This window comes from Caloenas nicobarica, chromosome 12 (assembly GCF_036013445.1).
Source record: "Caloenas nicobarica isolate bCalNic1 chromosome 12, bCalNic1.hap1, whole genome shotgun sequence".
In the NCBI taxonomy this organism is placed as follows: domain Eukaryota; kingdom Metazoa; phylum Chordata; class Aves; order Columbiformes; family Columbidae; genus Caloenas; species Caloenas nicobarica.
Window position 1 is genome coordinate 2,878,953 of NC_088256.1, and position 26,910 is coordinate 2,905,862.

Here is a 26,910-nt window from a genome sequence, read left to right on the forward strand (position 1 = left end):
CCCTTTTCCCTAGGAGATGCACATACATGCATGTCAGTGTTGTTGCCCCTGGATTGTGTGGTCATTGTTACTGTGGATTTGTTCTGTTTGTTTTAATGTATCTGAAGGTTTTCTTCAAGCCCAGCTTATGAAACTGTATGATTTCCTCAGATTTTCACCTTTCTTTCATGGAAAAATGAGCTTTTAGCTGCTTCCCACAAGCAGGAGGAGACGTCATGGCTTAATGCTCCGAGTGCAAACAGAAAAGGCAAGCTGGACAAGTGCCCTCACTTTCACAGCCAAGCCCCCAGTCCTGTGTGTCCACAGCGTGGAAGGACCGTGAGCGACCCAGGGCTGGCCGGGTTTGGGGGGCGGCAGGGATGGCGCTGGCGATGCTGCGGAAAGGGGGACGGAGGTGACGCGGCGATGGACGGCCCGTGGGGATGGCTTTGCACAAGGGCTTTGCTCCCTGTTGCAGCATTGGCGCGACTTTGCAGATCAGAACTGAAGGGTACCAGGGTGGACACTGTAAGATATTGCCCATTGCACCCACCGCAGCGTCTCCCCAGGCCACCGAGAGTCCCCCATTTCTTGTTCTCCCCTGTAGCTTAACAAAAACTCACAAAATCTCACTCTTGCTATGGAAAAGGCATTATTCTCCACCTCTCTGAGGCTACAAGGGCAGCCACAGTTTTGCCTGCTGATGTTTTATCCTAGCAGATCCATCCTGGTATATTGATAAATCTCTGCAGTTAAAAAGAAAATACCAGACTGCATGAGCTCTGTGACACGGAGGTATCCCAGCCCAAGCTAGGTAGGGATGGATATGAATGCATGGGGAAGCATTGGAGCTACTGGGGTGGATTTTTTGCCCTCAGGTTAACCCTCTATGAATGGGTTGATGGTGTGAAAAGTTAAGGGGCTTTTTGCTGCCTGTGCCCAAAGCCAAAGAAAGCGTTTGCAATTTGATGCATCACCGAAACAATCAGAAAACCAGGTGGAAAACTCTGAGCTTGTGCTGTTCCATGGAGTGATTGATGTGATGATCCTGATTACGCTCAATTGTGGTTATCCTATTAATAACACTCTCTTTCTGTAGCACACACCTGCCTCCCCATGGGAAACACTACTAATATAACTTAAAACACCAATTACATGTGATGGAAAAGCAGCAATTAAATCCACTAAGCCTTGCCTAAATAACGATTTCATTTCCCTCCAACATTTTTACCATTATAAAGCCTATTTCTTAAAAGCAATTCTTTTACTTGTGTGATCTCCTATTTATCTGTGCATGAATGCTTCCAGACTGGACACTGATGGAAATTGCTGTTTGGTTTGCGGGGCTTCTCCGGAGAGCTGGTGGGGATGTGCGGCCGGGATGGGCCTTGCTGTTGTGACATTTCAGGCAGGGCTGCTCGGAAGTTGATTTTGTCCGAGGTGCTTTTCTGGGGTGGAAATAGGAAGCTGAGCTTCTACTTGTGTTGTGTTGGGGGACGGGCTGGTAAAGCTCAGTGCTGTCTCACCAGGTGTCTGTGGGTTGTCAAATGAGTAATTTGAAACACCTGGCCAAGCCTGAATAATCTGGTTTTGCCCAGGTTGGCTTGTGGCTGTGTAAAAGGTCTTCTCTTTGTGTAGGAGGAGGAAGGTGGAGAAAGAAGTGGTCCTCTTCCCAGAGAGGGAGACCAAAGAAGCTGAAGTTAAAAGTGCATCCAGCCCGTGATAGCGGTCTCATGCCCTGGATAAAGCTGAGGTAGCTTTCTCAATCTCACCACACAGGTGGTTCAACAGTGGTGCAGAAGCTGTGGTGAAACCCGGTGTTTGATGGGCTGGCTTGTGCCCGGAGCAAGGTGCCTTTTTTGCCATCAGCACCTGCAAAGTCGGGGCGTTGGCCCCTGCAGATGAGGCCAGATGTGACCTGGCACCTTTTATATGGTGGTGCCGTGGCCAGGCTTGTGCTGCACCTGGCAGGTCCTCAATGTCAGGTTCCCGTGCCTCAGTTCCCCCCGCACGAGGTCTCACGGGTGCCGGGGGGGCTGCTCTGGAGCTGCCGGTGGCGGGAGCAGCCGCGGCCGCGCTTCCTCTGATTGTTCTTACTGCGGAGGGCGGGGGGGAAACAGCTCCCGCGGGCCGCGGCGAGCCGAGGCAGCATCTTCCCCAAAAAGTACCTTGCCCCCCAAGTTTCCTCTCTGGGCACGGCCGCATCTCCGCGGGGCGCTGCAGGCGGGCGCGGAGCCTCCCCCGCGTTTCCCCCGCGCCCGCGGAGCTCAGCGCGGCCGGGGCGGCGGGCGGCGCCGCGCAGGCTGCCGGCGGCGGGAGGGGACGGACGGGCGGACGGACTGACTGACGGCTCCTCGCCGCACCGGCTACAGAAAGTTTCCCCGCCGGCTCCCGCTCGCGTCCAGGCCCGAGACCTTCTTAAAAAAAAAAAAAAAAAAGAGTTTTAATTTTATTTATTTATTTTTCTAATTATTACCACTCTTTTCGGGCAGCGCCCGGGCGCGGCGAGCACCGGCCGGCGCCGGGCGGGCCCCGACGGGACGGGGCTGCGGGGGATGCGCGGCGGCGGCGGAGCAGCGCGGCCCTCGCCGGGCCCCGGCGGGCGCCCCCCGCGCCCCACTGCCCGCGGGCGGCCCCCGGCCCCCGGGGCTGCCCTCGCCCGGCCCGGGCCGGCCCTCGCCGCCGCGCTCTGAGCGCTCGGCCGGGGGTCCCGGGCCGGTCCCGGGGCCGGCGGGGAGCGCTCCCCGGGCAGAGCCGGGCACGGCGGCGGGAGGCAGGTCCCGGGGGCGGCCCGCCGGACGGGGCCGTGCATGGCACGGGCACCCCCTTTTTCAGCTTTTTTAAAAAAGAAATTTTCTCGGAGGAGCTCGCACCATTAGTCGCTTTTATTTTTTTTTTTTATTATTATTATTATTTTTTAACATTTCAAATTGAAGACGCTAGCGGAGAGTTGCAGTTACTTCCCGGGACCGTGTTAGCGCCGAGGCCACGCGGTGAGGTAAGAGCGGGACCGGCGCTGGGACCCTCGGAGCCGCGACTCCCAGGAGAGCGGGGTCGGAGCAGTTTGCTTTGTGTTCTGACCTGGTAAATAACGTGGCACCCCCCCCTGCGCAGGTACCTGCAGGGCAGACCCCCGGCTGCCCCCCCGATACGAGCGCAAAGCTGCAAAGTTCATATGAGCTTTGAAAAAAAGGTCTGCGAAATGTAAAATGGAAATTTTGTTGGTTGTGTTTTGTTTGAGCTACTGAGGAAGTACCAGCGTGAAGTTGAGCTGGGCAGTTATTACTGCGGGCCCAATTCTGATTGCAGCCTGTTTTTATTTTCCACTCTGTGGCAGATTTCAGTAGTTCATGCCTGGTTTATGCTTGCATGTACTGCCTAAGAACTGGGTCATTACTCACCCAGGCTGATTCAAAGTATGTTTGAATCCAGGAGAGTATTTCTGTTGGCTTTAATGAATGCTTTTTGGCTGGGAGGGTTCAGTCGTTACTGGTTTTAGGATTCCCAGGGAAGCTGATGGGGCATACCTCAGTGAGAAAGTCTTAGTCATCTGTTTACAGAGCCTGGCTGGAGGGTTCCTGTTAGATGCCGTGTTCACATTTCCACCTCTGTGGTTTTGTTTCACACCTTAACGTTTATTAGACGAGCTATTTAAAAATACAGGGATTAATAGCTGATATAACCTCCTTGCTCCTCCTGTCTGTTTTATTGTAAGACGAGGCACACCACTTTCCCCCAAGTGACAGCAGCTCACCGCAAAGCCAGCACCAGCTCCATTTTTAAACCGGGCTGGGCTGCGGCGCAGAAGTCATCGCACCGGGCTCAGCAGCTGTGTTGGCTACAGGTCGTTAAAACCTCAGCCTGTGATGCAGTGAGCTGGATCTAAACGTACTGTAGCTGTTTAAATAAAATATTTATGGAATGCTGCTCACTCCCTCCATGGTATCTTCACTGATTGGCTTTGGGGAAGAGAAAAGCGCCAAACTTATGTCTATTAAAGTACTGAGGGTGCCCGGGGACGGCTCGTGTGAGCGGCGTGCGGACCCTGATTGAACAAGTGACCAGACAGGGAGTTTCTGCTGTGCCATCTCATTTCTCTGCTGCGGGATGAATGCTGTTGGCGCCCTTGTGCGTTGCTGCAATTAATTAATTTGATTTCTACATGTTCCGGTAAGGAGAACCTCTGGAGCAGGAGAGGTGTGCGTTGTGCTGCCTGGGGTCTGCGTTACCCAGAGAGGTTATGCGGTGAGAGCTGCCAAGTGCAAAAACCTCGTGTCCTCCTGTGTCACCGGTGGCCCGGGTGCCGCTGCGGTGGGGACGCGGGGCAGACAGGCAGCTGTGCTCTGTCGTTCCGAGGGGTCACAGTGAGCTCCTGCCATGCTTTCCTGCAAGAGGGGTTCTGTCCCAGACCGAGGAGCTCGGCCGGCTGCTGGTGGGGCTCTCAAACTGGAGCTCCAGGCGGTGACCGTTGCTTGTGCAGGTAGGACGTGAGCACTTTTGCACGAGGAGCTGATGGTCCAGAAGGAAAAGCTGCTTGTGGGAGAAGGAAGAAGCAGGTGCATTGTGTGTATGTGTGCAAACAAGGGGCAAAAAACGCCTTGTCTCCTTTGGGGGAGCCTCTTGATGAGTTAAGCTGGAAGCACTGGGGAAAAGTCTACCTTGAGTCTGGAAAGTAAAGTTCCTGATCCTGGGTACTAAAAATCATGGTTGCAATAGGGTGATTTTGCTCCATTTTTGGTTTGTCCGGTACCTGTTGCAAATGTTAACTTCTTTCCATCTTGGTTCCTCAAGCACCAGGGTCTCCTGCCCTCTCCCACCACTGTTAGCTCTCATTTTCCTGAGCACTAACTGCTCTCAACTGTCCTGTTTGGTGTGTGGTATTGTTGTTTTTATTTTTTTCAGTTTGCAGGCTCCTATGAAACTTCCAGGTGAAGCATGAGAATGGGTTTGCTTTTGGACCTATCTAAGACCTCTGAGAAATAGTCTTGGGAATCCTGAGGATCCGAGGCCAGGAGCTGAAAACCACTGAGCTAATTACTGCAACCCAGTTATGCTTGGAGCAATTATTTCTGCCTGTATTTACCTGGCTGTTTGTTTGTGTCTCGTGACCTCAAAGACTTCCCCGATTTTTGCAATAATATTAGCTGATTCAATAAAATTACTCTGCTTCGCTTGACAATCAAATAAAAAAGAGGAAAAATAGGAGCAAGCAAAACGCAGAAGGAGCGGCCGCCCTGGCCCCCGCCACGGACCGGGATCCTGCCAGCAGCGCGAGCCAGCGACCTGAACACGTGTCTTGCCCACTGGTCTCTCGCCAACCGTGTTTCAGGGCATAAGCGTCACCAACTTTGATTTTTGTAGGGCTTTTTTTATTGCAGGTTTGTTGTATTTGGCCTTCTTATGTCAAGCACGCAATAGCTGTCTGTGGAAAAAGAGGTTATTCCTGTGCTTGGTGCTGACATTAGGATGCAGCGTTAATTTTCTGTTAAATGACAGATTTATTGGAGTTTTCTTCATCTACACAATATGACCTGAAAACCTGAGTTATAATTTGCCAGAAGGGGGCATTTTGCAAACATTGTAAAGGATTTCAGTAGCTCGGGAGATGGGCAGAGTGAGCTTGGCTTGATATGAAGCAGGCAGCAATGCATGTCTGGAAACCACAGCTTCTTGGGGAAGAGTTCGCTGGTGCCTCAATGGAATAACAAAATTATTATGTACCTACATGCTACAGAATTAATTTTGGCGTGTTGCATGTGGAGGGCTGAGTGCAGGGAGACCAGCTACCTGTCTTGCTGCAGCCGGCAGGGCACCAAGTGATTGTTAAAATAATGAACCGTGGAGTAGCGTTGGGATTTTTTTCAATGAAGCCACTTAAAAGTATGTTTTCCAACTATCTCCCGGTAAATGGCTTTTTTTTTTTTGCTGTAGGTTGAGCTCTGAGAGCTTCGTGCTGCTCAGATGTTCTTGCTGGTGGTTTCTCCGCTTTCCCTCTCTGGAAAGAGGGCATCGCTCCATCTGGAGCCCACAGCTCCACGTCTCCCTTCATTTGCGCACATTGCCGAGCTGCCCATTGCTCACCCTGACCCAAGCCAGACACATAGGGCCAGCAAAGCCAGTCCTTCGCTGTGGAAATGCCAAGGAGCTTTGCTGGTGCTCTAGGGGTTGGTTTTTTTTTTTGCGCGCAGTGCATGTTGGATTTGCGGTCCCGGCCAGCACGTGCTCTCCGGTCGCACCCTCTCCATCCTCATCTCTTCTGTCCCCATCCCGAACCCAGAGGGTCCTTCTTAATCTTGGGAACAAGGCTTTGCTTGCTTTGTCTTTAAACACTGATCCGCTGCAGGAGGGGCTATTTGTACGAGGTTGGCGGGGGGCAGCCCTCCCCTTTGGGGTGCTCTGCCGCAACCTTGGCTGGCGGCAGCTGCTGCGCAGGGGTGCGACACCTCTCGCCCCTCTTCATAGCTGGAGACACGAAGACAGAGACGAGTTAGGTGAGCCGATGGAAGAAATGGGGTGAAAACCTCTTGCTTCTGCTTTACCGGTCTCCTGTTCAACAAGCCATGTGCTGGGTGTACAGTTTTTCTCTTGAAAACTGCTCTTTTTGTTGTGTACCAGCATACCTCTGTAGCAAAGGCCCCAAGCACTGGATCTCACAACAACCTGTACAGGTGTGCTTTGCAACAATTTGTGCTGGATATGTGCTAAATCCAGCAGTAAGGTACTAAATTTGGCCAGCTGTGAGATCTCCTGAAGCACCTCGAATTGTTTGGGATCGCTGCTAAGCCAGGCTCAGGTGCCATCGCCTGTTTTCTGACCTTTTTCCTCTTGAAATATTAATAGATGCAGAGCTTTCTCCATGTCCGCAGTGAGGGGCTTCCTGGGCTGGTGGAGCAGGGACTGCCGTGCAGTGCAAGGGCAGGTGCTGCTGGATATAAAAAAAGATGTTGGTATTTTCCATATTTTACTGTGGATGCTTTTAGGCAATTAAGTAACTTCAGGGCCCAAAAAAGTAATAGAAATGGTTTCTGCACCTCTTTGAAAAATATTGCAGAAAAACAAATGTCGCCAGCGTTTGATGACAAGCGTCACAAGTAGAGCCAGAGAGATGGCAATGATGAGAGGTTGGAAAGGTGCTGGGGGTGTGAGGGTGGTCCTTCACCCCATGTTGCATCCTGAACCTTGCATCTCCTGCAGCTGAGCAGGGTTGGAGGTCCCTGGACCAGGGAGGAGGTGGCAGCAGGGCCCGGGTGGATGATGTTTGCAGCTTCAGGCTGGTAGCTCTTGCGTTGTGCCGCCAGGTGGAAAGGCAAAAAGCTCTTGAGCCGGGAGCAGGGCGCTGGTTGTGTCTGTGTTGAGCACACTGGTTCAGTCCTTTCCGGTTTCACTAATAATTCTCCCCATCTCTCCTCAAATCCTTGAGCCCAGCAGGGCTGTGGAATACCCAGTTCCTGCTTTGCTGTAAGAGTTCATTTGCTGTTCTTTGTGTTTGGGATTGCAATCCATTTTGACCCCTCATTCTTGGTAGTAGCTCCAGCAGGTCCAGACCGGAGCATTGTGAACACAACTGCTATCTCATTGTCTGATGCAGTGCTAGCAGTTGCTCTTTTCTTGCCGGACCTGTGCCGTTTGTGGACTGGTTGCCTCGCTGTCAGAGATGCACCAGACCAGCCCCGCTCCTGAGCTTCCCGCACCGCCAGACCCGCAGTGTTGTTCAGGTTCACCCCAGCTGAGCTGAGACTAAAGCCTCGCAAACTGTAGCCCACTCCAATGTGATGTTTTCACAAGGGCTGTGCAGGGTAGTGAAATATCCGTGAGAGAGAGCTGCGTCCAGATGTTGCAGAAGGCTCGGTGCAATAATTAATTATCCACAGCCATTCCCAGGCTGGACAGCTTCTGTTTCGAGCCGCTGGTGCGGTTTTGCCTGCTTCCCGGCCTGGACTTGGTTGCAGTGCTTTGCTTGTTGGAAAAACGGTGTCCCCAGAAGCCTCGAGGAGCTGCCCCGGTGCACTGCGAAGCGGCTTTTCTCCCGGCAGTGCTTTCCCATGGTATTTTCTCCCGGGAGCTGGCGCGCGCCGCCGTACAGGAAATTCTGGTTGCACCATTATTGCAGAGCCTATTGTTTGGGGCAAGAGCAGGATTCGGTCTTGCTCACATCCTAAAATGTCTCGCTGTGTTAAAAGGATGTTGCAGAGTAGCCAGGGCTGCCGGCGGAGCAGCAAAGCTCAAAGCTGGTTTTGCACAGGGTTCACGCTTAGCCCAGATCCCTGTGTTTGTGCTCAGACTTGCTGCTCAGGTTTTTCACAGGAGTCCTCAGAGTTAAGGAAATCATGGAGTGAAACTGGAGTCAGGGCATGGTCCCTCATTAGAGTTTGCAGCTTCTTGCTGCCTAGCCCGCTCGTGCTTGTGGGTGATGTGTGGCAGATGCATGAAGTGATGCAAAATCAGCAGGCGTGGGGGATATAGAGTTCCATCAAAACCCTGCCTTTGAGATGCCAAAAAACGTGGCGTGGATCGCACAGGCGTAAATAGGCATGTACAGCATGGGGCAGGTTCTGTTTTCATCTGCTGCAGTCTTGTGGTGTGACCGAGGATGCCTGTTAACCTGTCTGTGCCTCAGTTTCTTATCTGAGCACTGGAGCGAATGCCGCGCTGCCTGTGTTTGCTTTCACTTCATTTTTTTTTCCCTTAACTAATCTTTGTGGCTTAGATGGTTGGCAGCGATAGCCCATATTTCCCAGGCTGCGCTGTCCAAGTTGCAAAACGCCGTTCCTCACCCGTGCGAACCGCAGCTCCTCTCGCACAGGGCTGTGTGTAATGTTTTGGCCACAACTTGGCCAAAGCTTTGCTGTCCGAATTGTGCTCCCCCTTGCTGCAGGATGGTTGCCCACCTGTTGAGTTGACTGCCCAGGTGTTCGAGTCCCCCTTGCTGGGGTTTTCGTTTGCTTTTGGCGGCCATCCCAAAAGAGGGGAAAACACCAAACCGAGGCAGGTGTAAAGAGCGAAGCCACATGTGTGACATTCCTCCGCTGCCACACGCCGGGGCCGAATTAGGCATGGAAGTTCCCAGGGGTTTTGCAAACTCTGCATCCCAAGAGCGGAGCTTTTGCTGCCCCCAAAAAGCCCACGAGAGCCTGCGCAGCAACCTGCCCTGGGCTGGGAGGGAATTTGCTGCTGCAGGATTTGTCTTGGTCTGGATGCTGCATTTCAGGGTGAGGAAGGGAGGAGCAGAGCCCCTGGGATCCAGCACCAGCCGGTGAGGGTGTTCTCGTGTTATCCCCGGCTGACGAGGCAGCAGGAGATGCACGCCGGCTCCTTCGCTGCTGCAGCAAACTGCTGGTGTCTTCACTTTGGTATACACCGGCCTCAGTTCGAGGGCGCTGCTGGATTTGTGGAAACAGGGTGGCTGGTGCTGCTGCGTGCTGGCACGAGGAAGCGAACCAAAAGGCTTCTCTGACACTGCAGCGATGAGCAGAGCAAAGTGTGTGCCTGGCAGAGGGACAGGGAGCCTGGCAGCAGCGTTCCGGTGTCCCTTATCTTAACGAGCCACACGGGGAGCGGTTGTAGCTCATTTGCTCTTGCTGCTCGTCACACGCTGGGCTGGTGCAGGGCAGCAGCTGATGCTGTACCACTGAAACTGGGTTGACATTGTCTGCCAGGGGCCTCCTGTACACTCAGAGACTTGTTTGAGAGAACCATTAATCAGTTTAAAACTGCCCCGTTTCATTCGCGGGTATAAAAAGTGCCTATTGTGTGCAAAAACAATGCCACTGATGTGAGCGTCTGCCCTCAGCGCTGGAATTGTTTAGCCGAAGTGGTATGAAGTCATCCGTCTAGCCCGTGCGGTCGCGGAGGTTCCGCGCTCGGCTTCGGCCAAGTGGTTGGTGTTGGGCTTCACCACGGCGGTGCCCGGCTCCTTTCCCCGCGCTGCTGTGGAGGATGCTGATGGCTGGAGGGTGGCACCAGGGTCCTGCCCGAGCGAGGACAAGGACGAGGAAGAAGAAAGCATCTGCTGGGTTTCTGAGCAGCCTCCTGGCGAGCAAAGGCACCAGCCCCAGAGCGCTTTACCGTCTTCCCACCCCTCCTTCTTGCTGTTCGACAGCGTTCCTGGGTGCAGAGCACATCCTAAACGTCTGCTCTACTCTCCGATTTCCACACTGTAGACCAGAGCTGACAAAGACACCGGCGGCAGCGGGAACAGGCGATCAATGCACGCTGTGTCCCTCGGTGACCCTCTCCTGTCATGCTTGGAGTGTCCGCTTATAGATAACGGGGGCAGCCAGGAGAAGCAGCAGGGCTCAGGGTGGTGGCTTCTAGGTGTTGTCACCCCGCTCCGTGGTGTGGGCAATGCTGCAGGCTGAGCGTGGCCAGGGCAGCTGCGTGGGAGCCCACCGGGCATGGGGGCTGCGTGTCTTTTCCAGTGTGGTTTTACACAACGGCGGCCAGGGAGTTTACTTTGTATGGTGTAAGTCCTGCCAAAACAATTTCTTCCTGTTATTGCTCCTCCAGTCTTAGTGAAGCGATAAGAGCCTTTTGCAGAGAGCTGGTTTCTCCTGGGGGTTCTCCTGCTCCAAGCCAGGAGCTTTAAGATCCAGTTCCCAGGGAGACTTTTCCACAGTCCTTTAGATAAATTTAAAAGTTACATTTAGTAAAATGGTAAAAGGAACATCTGAGTATAATCTGTGTAGGGTCTCTCCACAACCAAAAGGACAGGGTTCATTTTAGGCTGTATTTCCCATGAATTATCTCCTCAGTTACAACCGAGATGGTTACAGGATGGCAAAGACCTTGGCCTTGAAGACAGGTCCTGTGTTAAGATATATTGAAGTGGAAGCTGAGACAGTGTGGGGCTTTGGAGCTGAGAGAGCACCGTGAGTCTCATCGCTTCCCCAGCTCAGACCTGGTGGCTTCAGCTGACGTTTCCTGTGGCTGCATCGTTTTGTTTCCTGATGCAGAATGGGATCCAGTGGTGTCCTGTGCTGCAAGGACAGTGGGAGGTTTTACTTCTGGATACCTTATACTCCCCAGAAAGTAAAGTATCTTCTTTTTCTCACCCAGTTCTGGCAGAAATGGGAAAATGACATGGAGTTCCAACAGCTGGAAAGCTCTACAGGCTGAGGAGTGATATGCATGGAAAGCTTTCTGAGTTTCATAGCAAAGAAATACCCTTGCTACAGAAATGCTGCGGTATATGGGTTTCCACTCCTGCAAAGGAAGATTTTTAAGGCCAAACATTAAATATATTATGGGAATGAAGAGGGATTTTAAACTTGCTTTTTCTTGGTTTTTAATTCCTTTTGAGTGGATGAACCTAAAGCAGAGCCACAAGGTTTGTTGGATTCCACCATGGCCCATGGCAGGCAGTACAGGGTCAGCTGCAGTTGCTTACGATTAAGAAATACTTTCAGATTTTCCGATTGCAAACGCAGCGCCGGAGCTGGGAGGGCTCTCGCCACCACTTAAGCAATTTGGCTGAATCGAATAGGCTCTGCTCCCGTTCCTAGGAGCAGGCTGCTGAGAGGAAGGAAAAACAGGAAAAAATGCGGTTAGTCGCTAGGGCGAGGTGCTGCCCTCCCGAATGCGGGCGGCAGGGCAGTCCCGTGGCACTGCGGGTCGGCACTTCTCTGGAGGGCACGGTTTGGGTGGATGTGAGCAAAACGGTGGTGCTGCAAACTGCCCCACGCTTGGGGCTTGTGTAAGGAGCGCTCGGCAGCAGAACAGCTTTGTTGTCTAATTACAGTGCGTGACGATGTTACTGGTGTCCTACTCTGTGTCACCTTCTTGGCCCAGCCGCACCTTTTGCCGTGAGCGATGCTCGGATCACGCCGAGCGCCTCGCGCTGCCGGCAGCAAAGGCAGCGCGTCGGGGAGGCAAGAGGAAAGGGACCACAAAAGCCTGATGTAAACGAGCAAACATCTGATCTTGCAGGTTGATTTGCAAGTAGGAAAGGAGCCGAATTCTTCAGGTGACTCAGCAGGACCTTCTGCCCCGGTCCGATGCTGGGAACCGCGTAAAGTAAGTTGGCGCTTGCAGACAGGGATCCTGCAGAAGGGATCTGCTGAAGCAATGGCCAGTTCTTTGCTTTTGCCTCTTCAGCAGTTGATGTTTTCTCTCTCTGGGGTACTACAGCAGTGCCTGTGATAACCCCCAAGGGCAGGCATTGCCTTTCTGGCCTCTCTCTAGTCTGTAATTAGTCCCCGCAACTTCTTGCCATAATAAGTTAAAGCCAAGCATTTTAATAAACTTTTAATGAAGGTAATGAGTTGCATTAGGTAAAAATATTTGTATAAAAGAGAAGTAAATAAATGCATTTCAGGCCATAAGCCAACCTGTGTTTGACACAGCTAGAAGCAATTTTCTCCAAGGCACAGGTTATTCCATAATTGCCCATTAATTAAGTTCCTGCCTCCTTTCTCTGAAGTATTTGCCCTTGTCCAGAGCATAGGAGGAAGCAGTGGGTTATGTGGAAGCCTCGCATGATCCAGGCTGGCATGTTTGTACTCCTTAACACTCCTCTGGTTGTAATCAGTGGGTTTTGTACCCATAAAGGGCAATGCCATGTAAACTGTCTATAATAAATACAGGGAGTCTATTCCTATGGTTTTAGGCTTGAACTTTGAGTGATAATTACTCTATAATCCTTCCAGGCACCTTGTTTTGATTCCTGGAAAGTTTCACCTTTATTTACAGCAATAGCATAGACATGTTTAATGAGACAGAGTTGGAAAAACAAGTTGGTTTTGATGAAGTGCTTTGCTACAGGGTGCTACAGGACAGTTCCGTGGATCCGTGCAGTGCCAGGGGACACGGACCCTATTGCTAGATACTCCTTGGGGCAGTGTTGAGAAAAGCAAAAGCATTGCCTGTCTTCCTTCAAACACACTCATGAAAGGGGGTGCAACTTTTCTTGGGGGCAGAAAGGAACCACAGGTTTAGGTATAAAGTTGTCTTTGGAGACCAGGTCTGTCTGAACGGTGGTGTTGGAAAAACCCCTTTGTGCTGCATTTCCCTGGTTCTTTATACACCCTCTGCTGCATGAGGATAAATACATTACAAGAATGAATATTGAGATCCTTAATTCGAGTTTAGTTTAGGCACCTAAATGCATGTTTGAGCATGTAAGTGGAAGATGTGATTTTTGTGCTAAAGGTGCAGCTGGGCCGTGGCTGTGCAGGAGCTGTGGTTGGGGTGTCTGTGAGACAGACGGGCCGTGGGCATCTCCTGAGTGTGCAGGAGGGTTTCTAGAGAAGTAGCGATCTGGGACAAGATCTTCTGCAAAGAGTCTGGCAAAGTACCCTTCAGAGCCCTGCGTTAATCTGCTGTTTCTTTCTGCTGGTGGTAACAAGCTGGGGTTTAGCCTCATGCAACTTAAATTGCGATTTCCAGCTATGAGGGTATGGGGAGATCATGTTTTGAGCTGGGTAAATGACAGCCAGATTTGGCTTGGAGGTTATTGAGCTGCATTGCTGCAGCGATGGGTCAAAAATTCATATTCAGCGTATAACCCATCTCCCAATTAGATGCTTACTTGATTTATCTCTTCCTTTGTGCCTTCTCACTGCTGCACCCAAGCAGCCCGGGAAGCACGAGTCAGAGTCCGCCTTCCCGGAGATGGGACGAGGAGGTGCCGCTGGGGAGGAAGGTTCAGTGCACTCTTCTTCTGGGGCTGAAAACAAACTGAACGTGGGTATATGCCTTTGACGTGAGGATCAAAAAGATTGGGTTTAATTTGGTGCATGGGTGCTTCCCTCGCTGCCTCATTCCTGACTTCCCTGGATGTATTTTCATCACCCACACGGGGCCATGGGGCAGAGCTGCCTGACGTGTGTTTCTGCATCCACACCCTCAGCCGATGCTGTCAGGACCAAAGCGTCCTCTTGCCCATGTGCTGGGAGCAGCTCTTCACAAGCCTGCCCATCTTTCAGGGAGATTTTTTTTGGCACGTTGGCTGCGTCGAGTTTCTTGATTTTCTTGCTGTGAGTAGTTGTGAAATAGTGGCTGTTCCGCCAGTGCCAGCGATGGCTTCCCTGCCGTCCGCGGGGGCTGTCGCTCTCATTTGCACACTGCTGTGGGGAAGGGGGAGCATGTGTTTGAAGACGCGCAAGAAGTCCAAGAGTCAAAAGTCAGAGGACAACCCCTCTGGCTTCTGTGGGAACTGAGTTTTACCCGGGTTTTCTGCTGGACAACTCCGTATTCTTAAACACTTTTTCTTAAGCGGTTCTTTTGTCTCTGCTGAAGGAAGAAGGGGTCACTTTTTCCATGCTGCTGATGTGAACAGTGAATCCTAGCTTTTGTGGGAAGGTGCTGTTACTGGGACCAGTAACCTGTCAAAATATTTACCATCTTCATCCTGACGTCCTCAGGCATTTTGCAGCCCGTGTGCCAAATCGTTGGGTATGACCACGATTCAGAGTGCTCTTTTAATACTTCTTAAGTGGAATGGACAGGAAGGATTGGCTCCTTAAAGAATTTTTACTTCAAGGGAGTGATATAACCTATATATGGGAGAGCCTGTTCATTTTACTACAGGAAGGAAACGTCTGCACGTAGCAAAGATCCAGCATGTGGCCTGTAAGCCAAGGTGATTTTGCCTCGGCGCTGAGTGCTAGTGCCAGCCAAATAAAAGACACAACGCTGCAATAACATCCAGAAAAGTCAGCAGATTTTGCAAACGCTGGCGGTGCCGGTGAGCTGGGGCCAGGGCGGCCCTGCCTGTGCGGGCAGGTCGAGTACCAGCGTGGGAGGTTCTGCAGCTCTTGCACCGGCTCAGCAGGGTTTGAACCGAATCAGGGAGGAAACACGAGCTAGTTAGTGCACCTCGGCTCGCTGTGGGCTGGTCCTGTGCCTCCGACGGGGTGAAAATCCTTGCAGAAATGTTTTGTGGTGTGAATTTTGGGGTTGTCGTGTGCATGGCCAGGAGCTGGACTGGGTGATCCTCGTGGGTCCCTTCCAACTCAGGACATCCTATGAAATGTGTATGCTTTTCTTTTCCCAGGTGTGCTGCTGTATTTGCTGTCTGATGCCAGGCTTGCCTGTGGCCTGCTGCTGTGAGGGGCTAAATGCTGTAACATAAGAAAGAATTTAGGTTTATATGACATGAGCTGGCAAATCAACATGGTGTGGGGTTTTTTTGGTTGTTGTTGTTTTGTTGTTTGTTTTTTTTTTTTTTTTGCGTGATACTGTTTGTATATCCATGCCATGCAATTTCCTGCAAACACTAGATGTTGCCTGCATGTGTCCTCAAACTGCTTGTGCTTTTAAAGATGTAACTGCGCTGCGCTCATCCGTGGGGATGGGGAGATGCACCTTCAGCAGAGGTGCGCTGGGCACTTTCAGGGTGACTGGTCCTGTCCTTTCCTGCTTATGGTTTTTGTTTTGTCCATTGCCACCTGTAGAAATAAATCCACTTATTGTTGTAAAGGAGATATTAGACTTAACAGAATATAGAAAATGGTTAAATAAAAAGATGCCTAATACTTGGGACAAAGTCTCCAGTTCCTTGTAAGAATTATTCTGGCTTTGTTCCGTAAGTGATGATAAAGGGATCCTGTAGCTGCACCTGCTTACCTGGGTTTTTAGCCCTAAAAAAGGGATAAGTGTTTCCTTGGGGACAGCAGAGGGGACACGACTGTGTGGCCACCTGTGTGTGCGCAGCCCCGTCCCGGTGGCTGCGGTGTGTGGTGGGGGCACAGGCGAAAGATTAAAAAGCTCATCAGTAATGATGCTAATTGAATGCGATGTTCCTTCCCTACGGTCAGAGCTGACTGCTGCTGCTGTCGCCCAGCGGAGCGTGGCTGAGTCGAGCGGGGCCCTGGTGCGTGAGGAATGCGAGCTGACAGCCGCTTTTTGCAGGGAAAAGCCATGCTGGTGGGACTGCGCAGCGGGCCAGACAGGGGATGTGCTGGTGGTGCCTGCTTAAAAGCTGCTTGTTTGCTTTGGTATCTGTATCGGGTCAGTAGGGCAGGTCTGCATCGACAAACTGAGGTTTTGAAGTCTTGGGTTGTAAGAGGAGCATGTGAGGACCAGCTCCGGCTGGGTAACACCTACAGCAGCAGTGGCATTGCCACCAAAACTGGGCTCCAAGCATCACCTACCCACCCACCCATAGTTCTTGTAAAGCAACCCCTGCGTGCGCCATTCTGGACCACTGTGTGGTAGTGGCTCTGGATGCAAATAAGGATTATTTTTTGTTGTTGCTGTTGAGGAGGGAAGGCAAGAGAAGGGTGTCTGTGTGTCTGGGAGGCACCTTGTGACTTTCAAGGGTTCCGGGCATGGGGTGGGCATGCCTGGGTTTGATGATACGCCTGCCCTGTGCGGGAGATGTGAGGTGCAGGGGGGTGTCAGACCCATCAAAGCTCTGTGACTCTCTGGGGTGAAAAGCCCCAGACAGAGAGCAGGCCGGGCACCGAGCAGTCATGCTGCTTCTCTAGAAACACAAGATGATGTTTTTCACATGTCTACATGCAATTTTGTGCAAGGCCGCTGGGCTCCCGCGGTTGGATATCCCCAAATGCAGCAGTGGCCGAATGCACAGCAGGTGTCATCAGCCTCCTTGGAACATCAAACCTCCAACTACCCAGAAATTGGGTTGATTTTAGACAAAAGTGGTGCAGAAGACTCCTGAAGCAATCGTTCACTTGGACATGGCGATTGGTTTGGCTTGTTTGGTGGAGAAACCTGAAAGAAGTGATGGTTCCTGTTCAAACTGCTGTAAGGAAAAAGGGCATGGGGGGAAATGGAGTGCAGGGAACATCCCACCCATATAGATGCCTAAAAAGAATGGGTCACTTGGTATCTCTCTGGAGGTAGACATAGGGCTTAGAGGAGGGCAGTTAAGTTTGTGGGAGATGCCCTTTGACATGGCCGGGGCAGTGTAAGGGAGTTGCTGAGTAATATGCTAAAATAATTCTTGGAAATGTTTGGGCAGAACCGGGTGCTGCATGCGCTCCCAGCGCTTGCATGTGAATTTGGGGCTGTGGTTGGCACTCGCTCTTTGTTTCTGACCCCGAGCCGAGTGCGCTGAACATACATCAACGCGGATTGCAAGGTCTGCAACTACGGCAACAAACGTGACCCTCCACACTTAATTTCAATATTGGCACGGGGCGAGCTGCCTTGTAAGATGGCACTTACTTTTTCTAGTAGTAATTCCATGTCAAAGAGGAAATATAAATAAACTCCCCAAACAAAAGAAGCAAGGAAAAAATAATTCTTTCAAACATTTGAGCAGGAACAATAGGGTAGGATATGCACTCTCTGGGGAGAGCTAATGGCTGAAACCGATAGGAGCACAGTGCCTGCCTTGCTCTGCTTTGTAACTAGCACAAACCTTTGCTCAACTGAAGACTATTTATAGCAAATGTTATGGCAGAAGCATGTGTGACCTGTAGGCTCCCAGCTAGGGGAAGAGCTTTCCTGTGCTGTCTCTGGGATACAATAGACAATTATTGAGACACTATCTTTGTCTCAAGATATAAACAATTAAATGCTGGCCACTGATCTGTCCTCATGTTCAGACAGCAGGCAGCCATGCTTTTTTACTTAAGGATTTTTGGAGAAGGAAAGGATTTTTAAGGGGTTCATTGCAGAGAAATGCCGTAGCTGTAAAGTTCTTGAGGCATCTCTACTAAATTGACTAATTGGGAATGCAAAGTAACGTCACAAGCATCACAAAGTCGTTGCCTCCCAGCATCCTCACGAAGGATGGCAGCCAGAGGCGTGATGTTATTCAGCTGACGTTAATGGGGTGTGTATGGGTGTAGACCCCTGAACCTGCCTGGACTGTTGCGTTTTAGCTCATCCCTGTGGGATTAGAATACCTACGTCTGCCACTAGGTAGTAATTAAATGTTCTTATACGTCATTAACTACTTTCAGCTGTCTACTGAACAGCTTTATCTACAGGTAACGGCAGATATTCCTATATTATAATGGTGATGGTTGGTGCCAAATACCAGAGAAACAGCTATCGTGCATCAAAACATAACCTCGTTCTGAAAGATGACTATGTTTTCAAGCTCCCTCATTTTTGGGGATCCCTGTGCATCCTGGATGTCAACAGCAAAAGTATCCTTTTGGATCTGTTTGGTAGTCACCTTAGTTTTATTTTCTATATAACAAAAGAGTTTGGAATTGCAGAAAAGGGCTTATGAAAATGTGAAGCAGTGTGCAAGGGATAATGCTACCACAAAGACAATGCTGCTTAAATGGCAAAGGGTGTATTCTCATCTGCAATTCATGGCTCACCTGTGTGAGTCTGGAGAAATATTTAGCGACAGGTACAATGGCAAAGCCTTCTGGGCTCCATGCAGAGCCTTGCTCTGAAATTCAGCTTCAGTAGGGCCTAGTCTGTTACATCTTTATCTTTTGATTCCAGTTAACATGGGCTTTTACACCTCTGCGCGTTTTCTTGTGTAGTTTCTCCTGCTCGGCTTTGCAGGAGGAGTTAGATGATGGCTCTCTCCCCTTTTCTGTGCAGGCGCTGCAGGTATAAAGCTGTTGCTGGCTTGGCGGGAGGTTTTAAGGCTCAGCATGATGCAGAGCCAAGTGCTGGTACCCTGCTGAGGTGCCCGGCACCTCTCTGCACCGTCACAGCATTCCGTCGGGCCCACGAAGCCCCAAGTCCAGAGCCACTCACGTTTGCGGTGAGCTTGGCAGGACCAGGACAAGTCCAGTTTATCTGAGAGGTTTAGTTGAGCAACTCTGTCCGTCCCTTGGCCGCGAGCAAAATGAGTCTCCTGCTCTAGTTTCATTGTGTTTAGCCACTGCACAAACTCTAAAGCTCCCCGAAATGGGAAGGAAGTAATGTTTAAATTATACATGAGTGAACTGATTTACTCGAAGTTTTGAGTTCCGTCCTTATGAATACAGGGATTGAGCTGTCTGTGCATCCATCCGTTTGCCCGGTGAGTATTGAATTAACAGAAACACAAATGCAGATCCAGTACTGTAAAAGCTTTGGCTTAAACCAGTGAAAACCATGCGGGGCAGATGCACACTGCCCTAGGGAAAGCGGCGTGTTTGCCTGGTGGTCACTTGTCTGGTGGGTTGTCCTCAGTGATGGAGTGAGACCATTGCTGCAGATTCCTTTCTGCCACCGAAAACTGTGTGTCAGTAAAGTCTGTCCACTGCTGACTGGAAAGGGATTCAAACTGCTCTCCTGTCTGCCTCCTGCTCCTAGTGAGGGGGTTTAACTTCCTGTGCAACGTATTTTGCAGAGCAGGTAAAAATGCTGGTTAAATTCTATGGCTGCTTCCTATGGGCAGTTGCTCAGCACTCCTCGGGGAGCCCAGCGCCGGAAAACCGTAACTGCGCTTGCTAATGGCCTGGAGATCCCTTTTGCAGATGTTTCACCCAAGTCTCCGTGCTCCTTCCACCTCTATTTAAAAAAATTAACATGCAAGCTGCAGTACTGCCATGCCTGGCCAAAGCCCGGCAGAAAACTGTCCTTGTCCTGTAAAGAGGGGATGCTGAATTTTTGTGGGGGCTGCAGCAATTTGTGGTGTGGGTGGCTGTGAGCTGGGGATCTGCCAGGGGGGTAGGGGCTTGACCGTGGCTGGGACCTGCCTGCACCTGGGAGTGCGCCGCGAAACGTGAATGTGGCTTTGGGGTTCGTCCTTTGGAGCGGCACCAGGAGAGGCTGAAACGTCTGCGGAGGCATAGACAGAAAGGGGGTGAAGTCACGATTCTCTCCCTATTTATTTGACCTAAATACACTGAAGTAACTGTACCCTCATGAAAGAGATAATTTCCTGATGCTGGAGAGTTTAACATCTGTTTCCTCCCATTTTTTTTGGTGGTAGAACATGGTAACGGAAGAACTGGCGGGGTTTTCTTTCCTCTTTTTCTTTTGTATAGCGAGAGGCGCTGCATGCTTGGGCTAAATACGCTCTCCAAAGGCAGACAGGTTTCTCTCAAGGGTTATATGATCATTTGTTCTCTATTTTCTCTCCTTCCTGCCTCCCCCTGCCCCTCCTGGAGAGGAGCGGATACACCAAAGCCCAGGCAGGACTTCCTTAGCTCAGCCATGCCTTCTGGCAGGCTGCGCCGCGTGCCCTCGCCCTGCCACCCCCCTTCCCCGAAAAACAATGGCCAAAGGCTCCTTCTTGTTTGTTGTTTTGTATCCCACAGAGGAAGAGCCGAGTGGAAGATCGTGTCCCCAGGGGCCCTCGGTGCATTCCAGCTCCGGCTGTCGGCTGTCGCCTTGCAAGGCTCCCGGCGCCTTTGCTGCACCAGCCCCAGGCCTTTAGCACAAATCGGCGGCACTGTGTCATGCTGGAGGCGGCCAATGGATTTCAAAGCAAATTTAGTGCTGCTGATGGGTGAGGAAGGGATGGAGAGCCTTGGAGGGGTGTCCCGAGTCATTGCTCTGCAGCAAGAGCAGATCCCGTCCTTGGACTATCCAGCACAGCACAGGTAGTTGCTGTGCCAAGAAGAGCTGGGCTTTTATAACAACTATTTCTGACACAGCTTGAACCCCCTTGTGTACTGCTGGTATCTCCTTTGTAGTTGGGGTGTAGTGAGCCCCAGACCCTCTGTACCCCAGCCCAAAACCCCAGAGGTCAACCTCGGGTCTTTGCAGGTGCTTTCTGCTCTGCGGTGGAGGGCACATTTCTCACATGTGATCCTGTCCGGGCTGGCCCTGGGGCTACCCCACCACCAGTTTCCTCTTTGATCTCTTCAAAGGCTTGTAGCTCCTCGAGGCTCCAGTCGAAATAGTTCTCCTTTCGGGTCACTTGATAGAGGGGATTTACAAGTTGATTGTAGCCTGGAATTTGCATTCTCCAGAATCCCACAGCGCCTAGGGATGCCTGGTTTTCCTGTAGTTGACTGATGGGGACACGGATATTGTCTCATTGAGTGCATCTATTGGGACGTACACCCTGCCACCCAGAGACCGTTTGCCTTGGAGCGTGTTCCCAGTAGTTTAACCTTACAAACAATAGTCAAAATCGAGCTCATAACACGTACCATTATGAACAGTCTGATTGCACAAGAATATGCAAGGAGCTGGGAGGCTATAAAGACCTGTCCTAGAAGAGAGGAAGGGGTAGGTGCCATTCTTTCCTCTCACTACAAAATGTGTCTCAGGAGAAAAGGGACTAATTGCTGATTTTCTCCATGAGATGGTTCTCAGAGTACTGGGACAGCAGCAAGGTAGGACCCAAATACTAGATTAGGTTCAAGGCCAGTGCTTTTATCCTAGCGCTCCCAGGCCAAGCAAAACAAAGTGCTAGACAACACAGCAAATAGGAAAAATTGAAAACAGTCATTAACAATTCTTGGAGTTTATTGTACAGCAAAAACGGGATCAAGTATTGGAACACGTGAGGAAATGCGTATGGCAGCTCCCAAGTAAATATGTCAGTGTTGTGATCTACAGCAGCTAATCAATAAACAGGTGTTTTAGTGTTCTTGTGGCTGAAAGAGCCCTTCCAAAATATTAAATCCCGAAACCCCATTGTAGGCCCTCTTTTCTGACAGAGGTCTCAACTGTCCAACATTTTTTGTGATTTTTTTTCTAGGTAGGGGGCAGCTTTACAGCACTAATTATTTTTTAAAAAAATCCTCCAAACTTGTGCTAGTTGCCCAAAACCTGCAGTGATCTGCAGCAGATTTCAGGAATAGTGTGCTGCCAGCCCTGCAAACAGCAGTTTCTTTCCATCATTGGGGGTCTCTTGAGAAAGCTCAGCTCAGCCTGGATCAGACCTTTCCTAATTGATGCTTCCTTGCTCGCTGGTCTTGCTACCCTGTTGCCCTTGGTAGGCATGTGGACACCCTTATTTTGCTATGGTTGTGGGCAATTCCTGAAAATTTGCTAAGGGCTAGCACAGAAGCATAAGATTGCCCAAGAAAAGTGTCAGTCCCTGAACAGTGACTCGTGACAGCCCTGACTGCTTTGGCCTCATTCGATGTCCTTTAAGTCTATGAGAACTGTTAACTTCAGTGGGTGTTACCTGGGCCCCTGGTGTTATTTCTGTTCATGTATCCGTCTGCTAAATCACACTTAAAAGAAGCAAAATTGCTATTACTCCCACCTGTATCAGGCAAGAAAAGCCTTGTTGCCAAGGAAATGTTATGCAATCATGAATGAGATACAGAGTACCTAGTTCTTTCCTAAATATTTGGATAATGCAAAAAAAAAAAAGGAAAGAATTTGGAGTGGGGAATCATGGCTGTAGATACAGATGTCTGTGTAACACACTTGGTGCTGTTTGCTTGGGATTTGGTGGAAACCTAGTTTATTTGTCCACCTGTGTGACCTGGAAAAGGAAGGTGACTTTTCAGAATGAAAGACTACTGCTTGCGTGATGAGAAGAACAAGGTCTTGTGCAGAGGACAGGGTAGGGACCCATGTAGCTCCTTTAAGTCGGAGCAGTTTTCAGTGTTTGATTGATAGCTGTGGTTTTATGAAACCATTTTCCTTTCCAGGTGAGATTTTGTGTGTTTTGTAGACCAGACGCACCAACCACAGCCACCTGGCTGAGCCACCCTCTTTGGGCTTGAGGTGATTCACAGGGTAGTGGAAGAGGTGGAAGGTAATTGCGTTACCTCACATTTTTTGTGGTTAAAGTCCCACACACAGAGATGGTAGTTGCAGCTTAGCTGCTACGTGGTAACTTCTACGACTTGACATCTGCAACTGCGCCCGCAGCCCAAGGAGGGGAAAAATAAAAGGATGGTTGACTAACTGTTGTAGTTTTCTGGCTAATAAGTGTTCTCAAAAATGCATTCAGAGCATTTCTTCAAAACCCCCTTCTTCTGCACCTTAGAAAGATGAGTAATGGTTCATCAGATACTCTTGCAGCTGTTCTTCTCCATACTCAAATTTTATTTTGTCGTTATGGGCCTTAATGCCATTGAGCCTGCGTGGTTTGGTTGACAAGACCACCTTTTCTCTGCTTGGCTTATTTAAAGCATAGGTTTCGCACAGGCATGCTGCCTTTCTGTGTTTCCATGTTGGCGGACACTGATTTTGGCGGCTGCATGAGTTGACAGAGCGTAGCAGATTTTGGCACCCCATTGGGGAGGACTGGGTGAAGCTGGCTGAAATTCGTTCAAATGTGTTCAAATGCAGAGAATTTGCCTCAGTGCAGCTTTGCTCTGGGGGAGGCAATGCCAGTCCTGGGGCTGGGGCTGGCTCAGGTGGCAGCACCGCGACCGTGGGCACTAATGAAGTTGAGCCGCTCTGAGTTGGCTCCTGCCAAGGTTATCTGGTTATTTCAGTGTGTGTAGCCCTTGCAGGCTTAATTGGTGCAAATTAGACGACAACAACAACATGCTTTTCTCACGCTGAATATTTGCTAGCAGCTGGTCAAAAGGCGTTTTGAGTACCATGCCTGCGGCTAGCTGTTCCTTTTATCCCTCAGGGAGAGCTTTGTCAAAGCGAGGAAGGTGGTTTCCAAGATTAGGAGGGGTTCAGGTGAGGCTGTGGTGGGAAGGGAGGTGGAGAGGAGCCACCAAGAACTGGTGCTCAGCCGTGCCCCGGCTGCTTAGAGCGCTCAGGTCTGGCTTCGTGGTGGTGCCTCTAGTTTATGTCTCGTTTAAAGCTGCTTTTAAAAAGTTAAATATATATATATATGTAATTTTTTTTTTTTTAAATTTTAAAGCCGCATTTCTATGTTGTGTTGTTTCTCCAGGGAGGGCTGTGCAGGATCTGTGTGCTTTTACAGGATCTCTTTTGCTTGACACATGCGAAACAGCCTTTCTCTCCTCTGTGCTAGCATCTGTCCAAAGACTCCACAGACAGGCCTGTTCCCTTTGAATCCGCTTTCCTTATGCAGGATCTACCCAGCCAAAAACAATAAAACATAAAACTGGAAAGAGAGAACAAAAAAATAATAGGGACCTTTTCTGATGTTTGTGTTTTGCTGCCAGTTGGCTAAACAACTTGAAACTACTCAAATGCTCTTTTTTAATGATTTTTTTTTTCACTCCTTCAAATCCTTTCAAATGTGTTACTCTTTAAATTGCAGCAGGGATGTCTGTGAATAACTTGCAGATGCAAAGTGACAGCCCAGGGAATGAGGAGCTGGTCTCTTCCTCGAGCACCAGATGGAGAAACAGTCCTGCTAAACCCTTGGTTTTTTTGGGAACAAAAGCTTTTTGTGGTCTGTGTATGGACCAGGGCCACACATCTCCTGGGTGAATTCGTGCTACAGGGTTTAAGTGGTGGCAGGCGGCGCCGAGGCCCCAAAACAAGCCTTTGCCTGGGGAAGGAGGTTCTCTTTAAAATCTCCATCATGGCCAGTGTAAAAGGCGGTGGGGCTGTGTAAATAGATGGCCAAAGCAGAACGAGGCGGTGTGCATGGAAGATAATTGCTATACAGTTAGGCTGTGTAACTGTACGGGGTGTATTTGGTGAGGTGTTGGCACTGGGGGCCACTGTGAGGAGAGGCCGGGGCTGTGAGGCCGGGCCACTGTGAGGAGAGGCCGGGGCTGTGAGGCCGGGGCCGGGCATGGCCGGTTCCACAGCGGCCGCGCCACAGCCCAGAGCGGAGCCCGTCAGCGGCACTGCCAGCACCTCTTCTGGAAACATGGTTAAGAAAGGACAAGTGAGGGGCGAGGGGGGATAAAAAACCAATGAGAAACAGAGCTGTGAACCCTGATGTCAGTGAAGATAGAGCGGGGGGATGGAGCCGGGGGATGTTCGCTGACAGGAATCCTGGCCTGTGGAGGCCCCATGCAGGAGCAGGAGAAAAGCATGAGGAGGAGGGAGTGTCAGAGAGGAGCTGTTATGTCCTGACTGTACCTCTCACAATTCCTCATCCTCCCGTTGTCTCACAATTCCTCATCCTCCTGTTGTTCCCCGGGGGAGGTAGAGCCATCAGGAGTAAAGGAGGGAAGTTGAGCCCTGGGAAGAAGGGTGTGAGTGGGGACAAGGTGTTGTGTTAGTTTTATCTTTGTTTCCCATAGAATCATTTTGGTTGGAAGAGACCCCTAAGATCATCGAGTCCAACCATAACCCAACACTGGCACTAAGCCATGTCCCAAAGAGCCTCATCTAAATGTCTTTTGAACCCCTCCAGGGATGGTGACTCCAGCACTGCCCTGGGCAGCCTGTTCCAATGCCCCACAGCCCTTTGGGGAAGAAATTGTTCCCCAGATCCAACCTCAGCTTCCTCTGGCGCAACTTGAGGCCGTTTCCTCTGGTCCTGGCGCTGGTTCCTGGGGAGCAGAGCCCGACCCCCCTGGCTCCAAGCTCCTTTCAGGCAGTTCAGAGATCAGAAGGTCTCCCCTCAGCTCCTGTTCTCCAGGCTGAACCCCCAGCTCCCTCAGCCGCTCCCATCACACTTGTGCTCCAGACCCCTCACCAGGCGCATTATCCCAATCAATTTTAGTTGGCAACAAATCAAATTCATTTTCCCTGAATTGTGTCTGTTTTGCCTGTGATAGTAATTGGTAAGGGATCTCCATATCTTTATATCATCCCATTCACTTTTCCATCTTTTTCCCCTGTCCTGTTTGGGAAGGGGGAGTGACAGCATGGTGGTGTTGGACATCTGGCCATGGTCATCCCACCACAGTAGCAAACATTCATTTTTGCTACCTTAAGTACTGTTGGTGCCAAAAATATTTGGCATAACCCCTGTATCATGGCTGTAGCGAAAGCCAGATGACAGTTGTTCGTAAAAAAGCAGGATAGCAGTTGTTTCTGTTAAGGTTTTCGGCCTCACTTGGCTGTGCTCTGGTTCCTTGGTGCTTCTGCCATCCGTGGAGGTCTCTTGGTTGAAGACAGACGTAGTGGTAAGGCAGAAAAAGAGGTTTATTTGACTGAATGCAAGGGTCAGCCTTTCCTTGTCCATGAGGTCTCCAGGGCAATAGCCACTGCTCTAATAACCTTTGTTTTAATAGAAATAGTGAGTGTAATTTTTTTTGTTTTTTAATAGATGTGGGGATTGTTCATAGAGCAGTAAGAGTAAAATGGACGAGAGCGGGAGTGAGCTTCATGCCTTTGTGTCAGAGCGCTGCAGTGTGAGTGCCTGTGGAAAACGGAGAGTTTTTTCCATGATCAAGCCATGTCTCTGGGGCTGTCCCCCTTCTTGTTCCTACTCTTGCTTCCTTCTTCCTCCTGAGAGTAGGATTGGAAATTGAGGGAATTTAACCCCATTTAGTTCCTGGCTTGTAATTCTGCATGTCACAAAGGCAGACAGCAAACCCAGGACGACCTTATGAAGCTGTAGCAGCGAGACAGGGCAGAGGTTCACCAGTGGAAGGGAAGCTTTAGGATCTGTACGAGTAGGAGTTTAAGTGTATTCCCACAAAAGGTTTGCAGTGGTTTTCATTGCTGTTGCATATGGGGTACTTGCAGTTTTAATCTTGTTCACTTAAGGTGGAACTCACTTGAGGGGAACATGCGTATTTTGTGTAGCGTTGAGTGGTGGCCAAACAGCTTTCATTTAGCATTCCAGTTCTAGCGAGGGATTCCCCTCCTGGTGCCATAGTTATAGTAGGAAAAACCTGGCTTGGATATTCCGTGAGTTTTCTGATATTGTAGTATTTCAGAATTGCATTGGTTCCAGGAAACGGCTCATCCTGACTTTTCTTTGAATGGCTGCCTGAAGAGACTGAACTCGTTGGGAGTGCATTGCTGGTTCCTGGCAGATGGGGCTGGTGAAGATGACAGTGACATGCACAGGGACGCTTTGCTGTAATTTCCTCTTTTCCTCTCTGTCATGTACTCTGACGTATTTAGAGTACTAGCAGTTTGCAAAACGAAGACGGGATTTATGGTATTCTGCATATACTTTGTGGTAACTTTGTTAATGCAGGAAGTTTATTTGCAGTCACTAAATCTTCAGTCATTTAAATCAGGTTTAATTGTTTTAAAACTTACGTGGTTTGGGAACAAAATTTCAGCCTCACTGAACTCAATGGCAAAACTACCATTGCTACTGGGATTAGATTTGACCTGTGATGCTTTAACAAATGTGTC

The 26,910-nt window shown here is 50.2% G+C and overlaps 1 protein-coding gene across 1 annotated transcript in view; it reads left to right on the plus strand.

Annotated features, from left to right (window-relative positions):
* The first annotated feature begins 2,581 nt into the window (after nt 1–2,581).
* Nucleotides 2,582–26,910, plus strand: part of ARHGEF9 (Cdc42 guanine nucleotide exchange factor 9) — a 219,339-nt gene continuing 195,010 nt past the window's right edge. Inside the window, exon 1 of the mRNA XM_065643046.1 lies at nt 2,582–2,977. The gene's annotated coding sequence lies outside the window, so the exon portion shown is untranslated. The remainder of the gene's footprint in view (nt 2,978–26,910) is intronic.